The sequence below is a fragment of the Thunnus albacares genome, chromosome 1, assembly GCF_914725855.1.
Source record: "Thunnus albacares chromosome 1, fThuAlb1.1, whole genome shotgun sequence".
Lineage (NCBI taxonomy): Eukaryota > Metazoa > Chordata > Actinopteri > Scombriformes > Scombridae > Thunnus > Thunnus albacares.
Genome location: NC_058106.1, coordinates 26,318,933 through 26,335,597, shown reverse-complemented (window position 1 = coordinate 26,335,597; position 16,665 = coordinate 26,318,933). Strand labels below are relative to the sequence as shown.

Below are 16,665 nucleotides of genomic sequence, written 5' to 3'. Positions count from 1 at the left end.
TCATCACACCTGTTGCAGGGACACCAACACCATTATCAATTTATCAACCAAGACATCTTTTTTTCCATGCTTCGTGAAAAACGACATTTCTCACTCCCATGTAGTCGCTGATTAGCCGCAAAATGTCATCCACTTTCTAATGTTTGAAATGGCTGTTTTTGTCTAGAATATACAGGTTTGTTTCACTTGGTTGCTTTGGAAATGAAAGACCAGAGCCGTGCCAGCATACTGGCAAAAAAAAGTCTCTGCTCTTCTCTGCAGAGAAATGGGAAGAGAAAAGATTTTTTTCCCTTCGTTTTTCACATTGAGTGACTCAATTTCACGCTCCATTGGCATATCTGGGGTGACGCGCCATGAAATCAGTCCAATTCTGGGATTTCAGAGGAACAGTATTTTGAAACCTCCTGAGATATGTGGCCATATTACTTTCTCCACCTTTGGACAGATTACACTATTATGTGACAGTAGCAAAGGTGAAACTGTAGTGATGGTATGTTCTCTTTGCTGGTAAACTGGTTTCTAACAGCTCTCCGAACAGAAACTATTGAAGAAATCAAGTGATTCAACTAAAGGTATCAACTCATTTTGTAACTTAAAAGTATTTTTTCACGTTGAAAGCTAAGAGTAGAGTGCTGGGTGAAAAATGGCTTCAGCTCTGGTTTTGCTCTTAGTAAGTGACTTCCTGGGGAGAAAAAAAAACATCACAGCCAGTTTACAACAAGTTATAGTTACAAAACGTTTCTAAGTTTGTACTAGATGATTATTATTTCCAGTGCTTTACAAATTGGTAATAATTTGTCACAATGTAAAATTAAAAATGATCTTCAGGTTCTACAGATGCCTGGTATATCTAACTTGTCTATTTTAAAAGCTTTTTATTATTATTCATCAGAAGGAAACTCTCATTTGCCCCCTTAATTCTGGGCAAAGCTTTAGATATGAAGCTTCTGGGCCATTTAACATCCATTAAGTAGTCACTAGAATTTGACCTTGACCTTATTACATTTATTACAATAAACAATCAAAGAGTATATATACTTAGTTGCCAGTTTATATGGCTAAAACTAATGCAGTCTTAATATAGCAGCCCTGCAAGCCTACCTTAAAATATCATAATGTTTTTGTTTAAAATGTTTTAGGGTGCAATTTTATGATCTTCGGAGCATGTATTGCTTTATATGGAGGTTTTTTTTTCCAATATTTTGTCCACCCCATTTATATTAATGAAGGTTGGTATAATTAATATATAATGTGTTAGTGGTAGTAATAAATGTTAGATTCTTCTCCCTCCAGAGTGAAGGAATTGCTCAGTCCATGAGAGGAATCCTCTGACACTACTAGCTGAAAAGACCAAACAGTACAAAAGTAGCACAAGATGTACACCATCATCATTCATGTATTATGCTGTTAATGTTCTTTAAAATATCCACATTTTCAGCAAGTTGTAAAAATGAAATCTATATTGCTAGTAAAGCAACCTTAGTTGAAACATTGCTCTGTGTTTTCATATCTCAAACTCAGTTGCCGGCACAGAGTCACTTCAGAGGAAAATGAACTGGAGCTAAACAGGAGAGGGTCGGCAGGCAGCAGGGGGGATAAGCTGAAAACTAGAAGCAGTGGGCAAACTGCTTGGAAAGACAGTAGGCAACTGAAGAGTGTAAAGCTCAAGACTAGTGAACACCGGCTGGTGGTAAGCCACAGGAGAAGACTGGCAGGTGACTGGGGAAAGAAGGTTAGAGACTGGCGGACTGTGGCAGGATACTGACATAGCCAGGGGAAGTGGAGATAAGGTAAACCACACAGAGATGGAAAGAGAATATATCTTACAGGGAATTAAGACTTCTGGAGAGGGCTGGCTGGAGTCACTGTTTTAACGGTGCAAGTGCAACGACAAGCACGGACTACGTGGGCGTCTCCTCGCGCACCTGCTGTTTTGGTTCATGTTTGTGCAGCAGCACAATGTGTAAAACGGCTGAGTGAAGGTGAATATAGATCAGTGGGTGTGGTGATTATCCAATCACAGTTTAACATGATGACAACAGCTCAACAAACAGAAAGGTTTTCTTCAGAAAATGTCTGGACAGTTCAGAGACATGAACACACATCACCACTAATCTGCAACCAAAGACAGACGGAGTAGTTGTTTTCCTTAGTTAGTTACTATAATTACGATAGAAATAAAAAATAAAGAAATTGATTTGGTGAAGCCATTTATATGATTATATTAGACCGACACTATTTCAGCAACAATTATAATGTATCTCACCTCATATATGGCCACATAGTTTAGTAATTAATGTTACACAATTGCATTTGCATCATAATGTGTTTCAAGGATAAAATATGAGACACTACTTCTGCTAAAAAAGAAAGGTGGAAAAGAGGTTGATGAGCCTTGCTAATCTGACTTCTTCATAAAAAGCAGAATATCAAGTTATAACTGACCAGTCGGATGTGTGTAGAGGTGTGTATGGTTATTCTGTAGCAGTCTGGTGTCGTTTTCAGGCAATTTAATGAAGGTAAATACAGTGAACCACCGTGCGTAACGGAACTGCACTCTGGCACAGCACTTCTCAGAGGCTTATCAACATATCGGTCCTGCTGTCCTCGGATGCTGCAGGGATTTAATGAACTAAAGGAGACGCTTTTCATACAGTATAAACGGTGGTGGACAGCAGATACTGTTCAGACTGATATACTGACTTTCCTACTTTAACCACATTAAACGGTTGGAGCGTGTTAAACTGAAATAAATTATTTATATTTTAAGCATAAATCTGTTGTTGCACAGTTTTAGTTTGATTCTGATGATAATATCACCAAATCAGCACGGATTGACATTGCGCCACAAACAGATGTGGTCTGTTTTTAGCGCAACATCAAGGACCAAATTTCAACCAAAATACAACAACCGTCTTTGCACAACTTCATTTGAATGAAGCTTCCACCTGTCTGCACCTCTCCTCCCACCTGTGCATCGTGCGCTCTGCACTGGTCACCAGAATACCACACAGACGCACAAAAGCCAGTTTCAAGGTCAGGAGAATACCAGTCGGAGCGCTGCTTGCATTGGTCATTGTGCCTCCATGAAAATACGGCCCTTAAAGTTATGATGATCAGCCCTGTCTGCATCACTCTCCATTCTAGCGAGGCAAGTATTTAGCATCCTTCTCAAGGATGTAATTTCTTTTTCAATCTCAAGCCTATGTCCCTTGAGATTAGGAAGGGACTGATCATCTGGCATTGCAGTCCTCTCTTTAACCTCATCTGTCCCTGTTGTAGCTGTGAAACTGCCTTTTCATGTGGAAAAGAGGGATTGGATGCAGCTTTGCAAGTTAGGATAAAGATACTTTTTATTTATTTCTTGGCAAAACCTGCCTTTTTGTCACTTTAAATAAAACATTCACATAGTTTCATGTGATCTGAGGTTATAGTCTTAAGAGAATTTTACAAAAAATAAGAGTTTGTACCAATACCTTGAATGTGGATATATCAGCCTTGCAAATTGAGATTGTCTGTCATTTGGTCCACAGATCCTCACAATAGGTTCACATAAGTTTCACTTACATGACAGTGAATATTTTATCTGAAGAACTTTTCTATAAAGTCAACCCACTCTCACATCAAAATGTGTAATAGCTACATTGTCCACAGCGCAAAACATATTAGTTTCACAATAACGGCTCTAAAATTGTGAGATGCCTGCATTTTTTTGGCCTGTTCTTTTCTATTGGTCTGCATCCACATCACGTGACTGTCAAGTTTCTGTCTGCGAAAATAAAACAAAAATGGTTGACATTCTTTTTATTCTCAGTGGAAAATGCAATATTTTAAGATAGTTTCAGCATTAAAATGAGTTTTGACAACATTTCTAGCAAGAGACGTGCATCTTATTTTCATAATCTTTGTTCAGTGAATGTATATGATGTTAAGTTTGTTAGTGATTGCTATGGACACTGCTATTGTGGAAACCACATAGTTGCATGTTGTTTGAATCATTGTCTTTGCATTGTGTAGTTATCTGAGATGTTATGTTATTTGTGTTATTTTATGTAACTGATGATTTTCTTTCAGTAAATAACATAGATTTTAGAGCTCCTCAGGGATGAAATGAATTTGAAATCCAGAATTTGAAGCTTTGCAGTTGGCTGACCGGAGGACCCACACAGAAGTATTTTCCTCACTGTCATTGTGTTGAGGCTTTTATTTTAATGATATCTTTAACATTTCTCAACACAAAAACACAAAAGTATCCTTGATCACTCGACAATGCAATAGGTTAATGTTAAGGCCATCTGTTTTAATTATTTTGCCTTTGATTCTGAGAAATAAAGTTATATCTGAAATGTACCAACATCTTTACATGCATACTTTTTTTATTCAAGGCATTGTGCAAATGTACAATATATTGGTAAACTGTCTCCTTTTATACAAGGTGCACAAAATATGAATGAACCAAACTCACAGCCGTCTCAATCAGACAAAAAGTTACAGCTGTGTGTGCCTCTTGCACATACATCTGTTTGTGTACTTTTAGTACATGTGCATGTTCATGTGGTAATATTACTAGAAATGCTCCTCCCATCCCCTCTGTGTGTGTTTGTGTGGAGAAAAAGTAAATGAACATATGAACTGTACAGTATGTTGATTTCTTTGCAGTAGCAGAATCTGGTTTGTTCTTTATGTGTATGTACTGTATGTAGATGTGTGGGTGCCTGTTTTGTGTGATGTACAGTATATTCATGCATGCAGATATGTGCATATTTGTGAGTTTACTTTTGTTCATATATGAAGCGACGCCTACGAGCTAGTTCAGGCAGCCCAACTCACTGTAAAATATGTCAAACGTACCCTTATAATCATGGCAGTGTATTTAAGTTATCAGCGCTCTGCTCACACTTTGATGCTGCTGCCACACCACTCACATGCTTGCTTGCTGCCACTGCTGCTGCTGCCATTCATTTAGCATTTTAAAAGCCTGAGGTGTCTGAGTCTATCTTCCCTTAGGAGGGAAGTTAGTATTGTTACTAACTAAATGTTTCCTTGGGGGAAGTGACGAGGTCAGAGCCAAGACGCCAAACACTAATGCTGTAAGTATTGTACTTTTAAATAATAATTTACTCCACATGATTTGGCTGACTAAAATACTATAAATATACTCACATTTATCTTCTGCACATTAAGAGAGAATATTTAATTGTGAAATTTAAAGATGAATAATTTGAGATTTTCATGCCCTCTTAAATCTGGCACATGCCAGATGTGCTAGTATATCTATTTCTATGCACTGCCTACAAGCATAATAGGCCTTTTTCATGGGAGACATTTGACATGTCACGGCAGGAATACTAAGTGCAAATAATAAAATTAATGATAGTTGAATTCCATTTAGCTGATCAGTTTCACAGTCCTGGTATTATGATTTCTTGCTCACTGTCAGACTGTTGTGGCTTACTGGGACACCAGAATAGAACAGAGCCATTGTTAATGTTATTAGTAATACCCGTGATTTTCCTTCTACAAGTCAAAATGTGCGCTGTGAAAAAGGTCTATTGTTCTCTCTATCTCTATACACACAGGTACAGTACATCTGTCTAATTGACTTTGCCTGGCTGCAGTATGCATAAGGATTGTGAGTTTGGTTTATTCATGCTTTTTGTGCCCTAATGAAGGAGGTGCTTCTCTGAAACATGTTGGCAAAAATGAAGAAATTGAGCTGCTGTCCTGAACTTTATGTGCTTTGAAAAGATGTCTTTCCAAGGAATGAGTATTTCTTCAGCATTCTGATGAAGAAAGCTAGCTTTACATTAATGAAGCATATAAAAGGTAAGCACACTAGAAAGCTACAATACTGTATAAGTAAGTAATTACAAAGTCTGCCTAAAGTAACTTCATTTCTCTACTGTAACAATGTGTATACTGTGTCTTTTGTTTGTTTTGTTTGGAGCTTTTTTGCCATTTTAAATTGTGTGTGTGTAAAATGCCATCTCAGCCAGTAGCTAAGTTTACAAGAATTTGCCAAATTTCAAGATATGTGGCAAACTAAGCTAAACAGTTACACATACAGACAGCAGGTGGAAATATTGCTTCTCCTCATGCTTCTTCATGCTGGTTTAACAGGCGTTTCGATAAAGTACTTATTAGCTTTTTACTTGCAGAGGTTTTATTGCACTTACAGTAACGAGCGTTGTCAGTAACTCAAGTAATCTTTGCATTATCTTCTTCATCTGGTTCACTTTATTGTGTCTCTGCTCTGCTCTTCGCTGTGTGTGTGTGTGTGTGTGTGTGTGTGTGTGTGTGTGTGTGTGTGTGAGAGAGAGAGAGAAACACAAGAGAGCAGAGGAGAGGAAAGAGAAGCTTTTTTAGTTTTTTCTGTTCATTCGGCTTAGACAGTGTGAAAAAACACTTATGCACTATGCCTGAGTCTTATAATGGTAGGGAAAACTCTGATTACCTTGACTTCATGTATGGAGCCTCCATGCAAACTGTGATGTACGTCCCCATGTGACCGGTTGAAGCTGCGCAGCCATTGGCCGCTATTGAAGCCAAGTTCTGCCGATTCCTATCGGCACCTCTAATCCAAACCCTTAAAGACAAATTTCACTGCTGTAAATATGATGATTTCTTAAAACTAGGTCTCCTATATAGTAGAAATGTGGAGTTATTTTCAAAATTGGTGCCCTATGACCAGAGAAAACTAAAAGGCTGTAAATTCTCCTTTTGCTCTGAAGTGGGAAATACTACGACAACCAGGATGTATTGCACAAGGTCTCGACCAAAGCTACTGATGGTGTGTTTACGGAATGCAAGTGGTGAATACGTTTCCCAGCAGAGCAGCCAGTTAGCTGAGACAAAGTTAGTAGTGATCAGAATTACATCTCTTTACCGAGGCTTATTTTCATTTACAAAACGTTTTTCCTCATTGAGTCTGGATATATCGTACCAGTGTGCAAGGATCTTAAAAACAAATGGCACACTGGAGTTAGTTATGCGGATCATTGCAAACTTACGAGACTTGAGAGAGCTGCGCACAGGCCAGAATGCTGCCAGAGCACATTGGTGCCGATGGATAGTCAAAAAAACCTCAGATTCCATATCAGCTTGGTTTGGGAAACAATCATGCACAAACCCTAACCCTAACCCTTGTTGTCAGATTTAAAAAAACGACAAAGGAGAAAACCATTTCCAAAAAATGGTCCAATTTTGGGTTTTGAAAATTCCCTCTTTCGTTGTTCCTTTTTGAATTGAAGAATGAAGAAAGACAGACAGGTGACACAGAAGTAAAAGTAAATATATTAAAATAAAAGCCAGGAGGATAGGATGGCCAATCTATAAAAGTGTAATGCAATGCAATAATAAATAAATAGACTACATAAATAAAGATCTTTTTTTGATCATGTAGACATGAAATATCTTTTGCTTTGTGTGATAGTGTGTGATATATTATTTTGTTCCAGCAGAAGTCCCCACTAAATTACTAAATTATTGTTCACCATTTCACATAGTAACAGGTTACCAAATAACTTCATAGTCTATGACATGATCAAGATAATGTTCTCATTATGTAGCTATTGTTAGTTGTTGGCTACGTTACGTAGCCTACTTTGCAACCCCAATTCTGGAGTTGATCAGTTCTAAGGTGTGACATTACATAGTGGAAATCATACTGATTTGCAGTAGGCAGGCTTTTTTGGCTATTTATTTTAAGAGTAACAGCAAAATAATCATAACTACATATAATTAGTAGCCTCTACAGTAGAGTCTACAGGAGTTTCATCAGTGTAATATAACAGCGCCTGCTAGCCTAATATTCCGTTTCTATGCGCAGTTTCTTTTGCTTAGGGGATGAATGATGAATGCAAAAAAGTCACTATGTCCAAAATCACATACTATGCACTACATACTCAATATGTGTACTATCGTTCAACACGTCACTTCCTGAGTCTCCTTCCCGGTTGGAGACACGTAACCATGGGAACCCATGCCAACCATAAAGTCTGACCTAATTTAAAAAATATATTACGCCTAGCAAAGTAATACCATACTTACTCAAGCGTTATTGACGTTAGGCCAGAGCTGTCTTGGTCACTTTCTGCCATTGTCTGTTATGTTATTGTTGTCGTCATCACTACTGCATTGTGGGATATTTATGCTGGCGTAGTGTCCAGTGCTTGCATACTGTAATATTTCCCCGGAAACAGTATGCACTGAACATACTATTGGTTTCATACTACGGTTTTGGACATACTAAAAAGTCTCACATACCGCTTTGGTGTACTAATAGCATGTTAGTATGGACTTTTGGACACATCCCATGTAATATTTTACTGAACATTGGAATACACAAAAGTTACCAAAACGTGAAATTCCCTGATATTCCAGAATAAATCAATAAATTTGTTTCTATGTCTGGAATGCATGCTTTTAAACTCCATAACTTTCCAGATTTTCCATGCCCCATGGGAACCCTGGTAACAGCCAAAAACACAATCAGTTTATTCATAAACTTTACATTCTTGAAGTGGCGCAGTAATGACCAAGGATTCAAAATGCAGTGCGTAGCAGTTATAGTTACCGGTGTTAGGGCCAGGCTCGTGTTGACCACAACATAAAGGGAAGACCACAACCAGTTTGCAAAGGAATAACACAAATGTTTTTTTTAAATTAGCAAACATTAAATAAATTCAAACATGAAACCGTCCCAATGAGTCTGTGTCACAGCCTAGTCTTGGTCTAAACTGACTAAGTAGAATATTACCTGTAAATGGAAAAACTCCATATAAAGGGCTGTGTCTATGTAACAATCCCTAGATGTAGGCCAATAGTGGAAGAGAAATAACATCCGAGATTGAATTCATTGGCCATTATAGACATAAACAATGAAGTTTGTTGCAGTTTTCTGTCTCTATCGTGGTGCATCTACCACAGACACCACATCAGCCATCACTGAGCACTGGTCAATGTTGCTGAGCTTCCTCCTCCATGCTCTGTTCTGTCTCTTTCCACAACACAATATTTGGCCTTGTAACAAAAGCACCATAGCCGATTCGCCAACATTATATTGTAAAAGCAAAACACATTTTAGGTTTAGCTTTTCTGTTCACCAGAGGCGCAAAGTTTGTGTGTCAGGCTGCAGTTGTAACGTACCTCTGGTGGTTGATTCCTCCTCCATACTCTGTTGCGTCTGACTCCACAGCACAATATTTGGCCTCATATTATGAAACTGGTTTTCTCCCAAATATACTGATATTTTAGTGTCTACTTTTCCCTATCACTAGCAGGAAAGCAACAAAGCCCCCCCCCCCCCCTTTGACAGTCCTTGAAGGCACCACAACATAAAATGAAGATAAGTAGTTTGTAAACCAAGGCAGATCTTCAAAGACTTTTGCAGCTGGATGAAGAGGGATATTTTAACACATGAAAGACAGTGTGGCAAGATTAGGAGGGTTAGATTTACTTTTGTTAGTTAACAAGTGTCTGACAACGCCACCTAGGGGAATTTCACCCCCAGGAATTCTATTAGAGGGGACCACCACTCTAATACTGACAAAAAGGTCACACATCTACGAATGACACAAGAGACTGACGTGAATCCAAAAAAATTATACAAAAAAAGTTTATTAACAACACTTTAAAATTTCAAACCTTGACTAAAATCTCTTGGTGATGATGCAAATGAATAATAATATAATAAGTGTCAAAATATTGCACAATCCTTAAGGGGACCCTTAATGGTTTGCTTAAGTTTGCTGATAAAGTGCAGGCACTAGGCACAGGGCTGAGGGCTCACCAGGCGGAGATGACTAACTGAGTGGAGGGGGAAGGGTCCTGATGCTACACACCACACATGAAAACCACACACCGTTGACTGACACCCAAGTGCACTACTGTACAGGAAGTGAAGGACCGCCACCGCAGGGATCAGTCAGTCATGCTCCTGTCCTAAGAAAAGAGGCAAACTGTTAGTCAAGGCAAAGGGGCACAAAATGTAATAAAAAAAAACTGCCCCAACACCACACTATGCTGGGCCCAGAAGGTCACCACCAAGGTTAACTGTGGTTTAAGTACCACTCACACACACACTCACATGCACACAGTTAACCCAATGAACCAAAAAAGAAAAAGAAAAACAAAATCTACAAAAAAATAACTAAATAACTAAACACATAACGATGAATGATCACAAAATCTATAAATAATAACAATGAATATCTAATTACAATACAAAAAAACAATAATTAACCAAAGATTGATAGGTTAGCTGGTGAGGATCAGTTTTCCTGGTGCAGCTTTAAATCCTACACTACGTTAATTTCCTCTACAGAGACAGCACCACATGCGGTGCTACCAACACTCAAATCTCGTCCAGCGGAATCTACTCCAGGCATGCAAGGCAGCAAGCACGCACACACACACACACACACACACACAACGATGCGTTTAAAAGCCAAAAAAAAACAAAAGAAACAATAGCAGTGAAAACAAATGCAGACGAGCAGTGAGCTTGCCGAGGCGAACCCACAGTCAGAACAGCAGTAGCTGGAGCGCAGAGGCCTGCTTCAGAGGTTGAGCCACCTGCTGTGATATGCAACAGACTAAAATTACTACACCGAATTACGATTAGATGGATTAAAACAAGCAAAGTCACACATACATACCAGTCAGTGAAGGCGCAGCTTCCCAGGAAACAGGGGAGGTCGCCGCAAAGGGATGCAGCTTAATAATCAGAGACCAGAGTCACGTCATGTGCAGCCAAACAAAAGCGCATAAAAACGCCAGACAGAAACCAGCCAGCCTACTTCAGGAATCCAACGCAGCACGTGAATTATTACACACGGCTCCAAGGCCACACACTCCCAACTCTTAACCTCCAGCCAGAATACAGGCCGACTCTGCTAGAAAGCAGAAAGCGCATCAGACACACCACTAATATGGTCCAGATATACAGCAATAGCGTCAGAACATACCTGACAAAAGTGAACGGAGGAAATTCGACAACCAGCATCTTAAGACAGCCACGTGGATCCGACACAGCTACGCCAAACCACACTGCCGACGTGAAAATCAGGCTCCAGGAAGAGGAAGGACGCACATCTGAGATGCGTAGCCCTCCCCCAGATATAGCTTCGCATGGCACCGCCCAGTAATCAAGGTGGAATAGAATGATTGCTCCCAGCCCAGCAGCATTCAATGCGCCGGGAGCAAAGGAGGGAGCCTACACTGCCACTCACACTGGTCCAATACACACACAAACAACATAAGTGGAGACGAGCTGTGCCGTCCTACCACAACAGGAAAGTTTAATGTCATTCATATATAGATACTTCCCACATTAGAACCACAGGAATCAACTTGAAAATCAATGAAGTCTTCCTTAAATGTGATCTGCTTCTGCCTCTTGAACAAGTGGATGCGGCACAATTAGACTTTTTTTTCCAAGTCTGAGGGTTACAAGAGGCCAGCTAGCTGGTGAGTGGCTGCTAACTTTAAAATAGGAGTGTATTTTACCATCTGATTTGAATAAAGCAGCTCTTATTGGAATAAACACTTGTTATGTTAACACAGATTTGATAGAGTCAACTTGACCTGAGAGAGAAAAGTCAGCCCACTGGTGTGAAAGGGCTTGAACCATAGCAGCAGTAGCTTTACTGTCAAAACTGCAAGCATACACCACCACTGGCTAAAATAAATTGACATTGGTTAAAGAAGAATCTTATCAGAATTCAAGAGGTTCATCTTGACCGTTGAGGAAAATTTTGTGTTTTTCTTTTTACAAGTTCAAACTCCCACGGCCCCCTGGAATCTAGGGAAGGAGAAGAAATCTATCTATCTCTTCATCATTTTTGCATAGACCATCCTCAAGCCTTCTGACACTGCCTTTTAATGAAATTGCCAAATCACACGCTGGCCCCTCACTATTATGACAAAGATGTGCAGAGAGTGATTAATGCAAAATTATTGTTCTTTCAGAATGCTGTGCTGCTAGAGATAAGCTGTATCACCACAGTGGATGCCTTGTGCAAAAATGTCAGGAGAAAACTTTGTGAGCATCAATTTGACTTCACTTATTTATCTTGCATGACGATCTTTTCTTTTTTGAACAGAGGCAAGCGTTTGATGACCCTGAGCAGACTCAGCGTATTAACACAAAATGATCTGTTTTGGCATATGCAGAAATGATGGAAACCCACTTTTGATGGATGCCTCTTGAAATCTGAGCTAACATTGCCTCAGATTGTATTTCTTATGATCTAGCAGGGGTATACCGAGGGCTACTAGGTTGATAATTCACTTTATCTCCTGCTGATTACCTCAAATTTACATACCCTTACAGCGATTAAGTGTTTAACCTAATTTCTTTGTTCTTCTTTGACCAGAGGTATTTTCAGGCTCTTAAACTCATTTTCCCTGCCCTTCCATTTCCAACTGTGGCAGAGAAAACAGGTTTTAGTGCACTTCTAAGTTATTCAGGGCAAAACCGATTCTAGTGCAGGCATGTTAATGATCCTATTTTCCATAACATTGCTAATCCCTGCTCAGTTTACATGTAATTTAGCCAGTAACATATGCTGCAGATTAGTGCAGCCTGTCTATTAGCAATTTTATTTTTTCAAACCAATTCAAGCACCTGTCTATCTTGGCAGAACATGTTGTTTATAAATTAGACAGGGCATTTGAAGCGGTACAATTTTATTGATGTTTCACATTGTTGGTTAACTATGGTTTACTAAATGTGTATGCTTTCAAGTCTATACCTGCAGGAATTAGATCCCATGCTAGCTGGATCTTGATAAAGTTTGCATTCCCAGCGGTCTGTTTTCTGAGCCGCACAAATTAAAAAGCCATGCCATGGAGCCATGGGAATCCTCACAGTCCAGGAAAATTTACAGTAGTTGTGACTGAAAAAAAAAAAACTATTCACACACACAGTCATTAAATTGTGGAGTATGACTATGAGATCTCGTTCTTAATAATGATAAAGAACTAAAGTTGCAAAGTGAGAGACCCACTTTCTTGACAAGCTATGATAGTCAAACTCTTCCTAAGATACTGTTCATTAGACTATGCAGATTTTACCTCCCTTAAAGGAGAACACATAATTTAGTGCAGTCTTCCTGTCTCTGTTGGCTCTGCCTTATTTTCAGGAAATCTAATGCTGCAGTTGCAACTAATGGTTTCTCATTTCAAGTTCGTCTTATAACCTTTGGAAAGATCATAGCTTCTCTGGCTTATGCATGAGGTCAAGAAACGATGTTGTGTAATACTTTATTTTTTAGGCATTTTTACTTTCTGTAGATTTCCTTTTTTCCTTCAGAGTGAACAGTGGACAGTGAGAAGGCAAAGACAAGTTATAATAGTCAAACCTTTGATTCAAACCAGGACATTGTGACAGAATTTTACACACTGCTGGTGGAATGAATCTAAGACTGGTATGCAGTACACACCCCAACAATCATAGCTAATGATATGAAAATGATATTGATCTTTGTTATAAACCCAGAAAAATTCATTTTTTATGCATTATTAATTTCATCTGATGGTTTTCAATTTACAAAATTAAATAGGGTGAGCATCATGATTCTAGGCAGGGGATTTCCATTGAGGATCTTATGTCCATCTAGGCTTGTCAAATGTCAGCAAGGTGAATATGGACCTCCTTTTGGGGAAATTTCATTTGGACATTGAAGGATGGCCCTCACATTTCCCTCTTTCTCTGGGCAAAGTCTAATGTGATGAAGATGAATATGATCAAATTCAATTACACTTTGCAGTCATTACTTATTGCAGTCCCTGTGATATATTTCCATGAGCAGGGCTGTGGTGAACACGAAGTGCTGATAATGATGATTACTGTCCATGCTACATTTTAACGATAATGTCAGACCAAAGGAAGGGAGCATTGGTTAACTTGAAAAGAGTTGGCATGCACAAATTAAAAAAACTTTTGATGTCTACATCCTTTTGATGTCAGCATCCACAGCAATCCAAAAAGCTAACCTAACTTGAAACTTAACTTTTTAATTTATAGGACACCCAAAAATCAACATTCATAATCTTATTCATAAAATATTGAGGTATAGAGAGGAAAATGGAGACATGGCCACTACTTTGATTCCATAACATGCATTTTATGGATCTAAAGTTGTTTTTTGGGTGTTTTTTTGTGGATCTATAATTATATTCAGTTATATACCAACATCTGATTGATATATAATTAACATAGCTGGCATTTAACATAACTGTTAAATATATGCACACATATATAAAGCATTAATCATCATTTAGTGCACAGACATCGATGCTTTCAGTTCATCCACAGATATATCACACTTTTCATCCTGGAACTCTGTGCACCTCATACTGTTCTAAACTTGGGCAATATGTGTGAAATCATTCTGATGATGTTTTAATGCCACTCATCATCTAGCTTAGACTGTCCTCTCGAGAAAAACCTCAGACAGCTTTAGGTGCTTGTTGAAACAGCTTAAAACAACCTACTATATATTCATGTTTTGTATTAAAGCAGGAAGGTGTGTGGGTGTATAAGCGAATAGCGTGTTGGTTTAGTTGGTATAGACACACTCACATACTTTTCATTGCATATGGCAACATGTTAATTTGGATTGCAAAAATGTTGTCTTTTGATTTTTTTTTTTTTTTAATACAAATCGAGCATAACCTAATGACAACAATACTGCATTATTCATACATATACTCCCACATGGAAAGCCTGTTACCATTGATGTACTTGCTTTCACTTGTTTGAATATCACAGCATCAATGATTGTGTTCCTTGTTAATGTTGACTGCAAATGAGTAGATGAAGTTAAATGGTAAAGATTCATTAATAAGGTTGTTGCTCTTCATTTTATCCACTTCTTGACCATCTGCTGTGATATTGGGTAATTACAGCCAGGTGCTGAATATGTAAGAAATGAATATGTGCCCAAGAAATAGTTGAAAAGTCGCAACGTGTTGTCTAAAACTGAAAAATATCAGGCAAAGTGTTCCAGGAGTGTCAGGTTTGGTAATAAACATAAGCTCATACCTTGATGTAAAAATCCAGACGCAACTAAAACCTGTTATCTTCGAGTCCTCTGTGTATGTGTGTGTGTGTGTGTTTGTGTGTGTGTGTGTGTGTGTGTCTGTGTGGTTCTTGGAACGCAGGCGGTCATTAAATAATCATCTTGTGTCTGACTTTGTTTAAATCAGATATGGAGAGCTTTTTTGTCCTTCATGACATTTTGATCTCTGCTTTGTCATTAAGTGAGGGGATGTGATGAAATTTACATAGCCCTAATTCTTCAGCCTGCTGACAACATATTTTTCCAGTGACAGCCATCTTTAATATTTAGAAGAGTACTTTCCAATGCCCTTCAACTGTGCCTGCAGTATTAATGTATCCTTAATGGGAGAGGTTCCATGAACGAACCTCAAATGGAGCTAGACATTTTAATGCTTGGTAGAATGGCTGTTATTTCCACACTTAGCCATAATAGTCTATATTGCATATTTAATAAAGTGTAGGCTAGTATTAATTGTTTAGCAGCCAAGGACTTCATTAAGTGGTTTGGATGTTCTTGATGGGTTTCCCCAGTCTTCAGCAATCCCTTTGTCCCTTCTCATCTATTCTAGTTATGTACAGCACAACGCTGATTGGATTAATGCGTTTTCATAGCTTCTTTTCACACAGTCACACTGGAGGAATGCCTTTGTGTGTGTGTGTGTGTGTGTGTGTGTGTGTGTAAACAGAGGAGTAGGAAAGTTCTTTTTGTTCTTAATTAATAACCTTTATTAACTAATAACAGTATTACTTTGTTTTTGAGATAAGTTGTTACTAATATATAGTTATTAAATAATGAGGATCATGTTTGAGCTCTATAGTAACACTGGGCATGTGTATGTCAAGTTTATTCATTTGTTTGTATTCTGTGCAGCACACATGAGGTAATCAGTGAAATGAAATGCTTGTGTGGCAAGAATCTCAAAATTAAAATAAAGAATAATAAGGGAAACATAATAGACAAAACTACATAAAGAAATCAAAAGTGAGAAATTGAATTAAAATTGAAAACTAAAATTAGGAGGAAAATAAATGAATAAAAATGATCTTTTTGTGAGCAAATGTCTGATAAACACCGTCCACAAAAGCATCAGACATGAATTCTGATTTATCATGTCACTCTTCCCAAATAATTAAATTAATAAATGGCCTTTACTCGGTTCATTCTGAAAAAGTAACTCAAGTCTTGCCGTGTATATAGTATGTCTGTGTCAACATAAAGATGCCATAGCTGCCCAGTGGTCAAAAGTGGGTGACTTGAGAAGCATATTTAGCCACCCCTGCTATACTTCCAACCTCTGGAAACTATTAGCCACTTATCTTTATCACTGTTGTGTTTAAATATGACAATTTAAATTGCAGATGATAATCAGTTAGTTTGTTATCTTGCTCTTTGATTTAGTGCAGCTAGGGAAATTAATTCCATTCAAATGACATTTCAGTAAAGCTCTCCATCACTTTGTTTTCTTGCTCTGCTGTTGCTATTTCCCCAGGAGAGTGCATAAATAAGAAGCTATTCAACTCTAGTACAGTACATTACTACAGTACCACAAAACACCAGTTTTATTTAGTATGAAATTAAACTGAATTATTTCTATTCC

At 38.3% G+C, this 16,665-nt stretch overlaps 1 long non-coding RNA gene across 1 annotated transcript; it reads right to left on the bottom strand.

Annotated features, from left to right (window-relative positions):
• Positions 1 to 10,148: 10,148 nt before the first annotated feature.
• LOC122988557 lies at positions 10,149 to 11,300 on the bottom strand. Its single transcript, XR_006404834.1, has 3 exons — positions 10,968 to 11,300; positions 10,659 to 10,892; positions 10,149 to 10,578 (listed from the first exon to the last, which is right to left on the bottom strand). It is a non-coding gene; the product is annotated as an uncharacterized LOC122988557 (long non-coding RNA).
• Between the last annotated feature and the right edge of the window lie 5,365 nt (positions 11,301 to 16,665).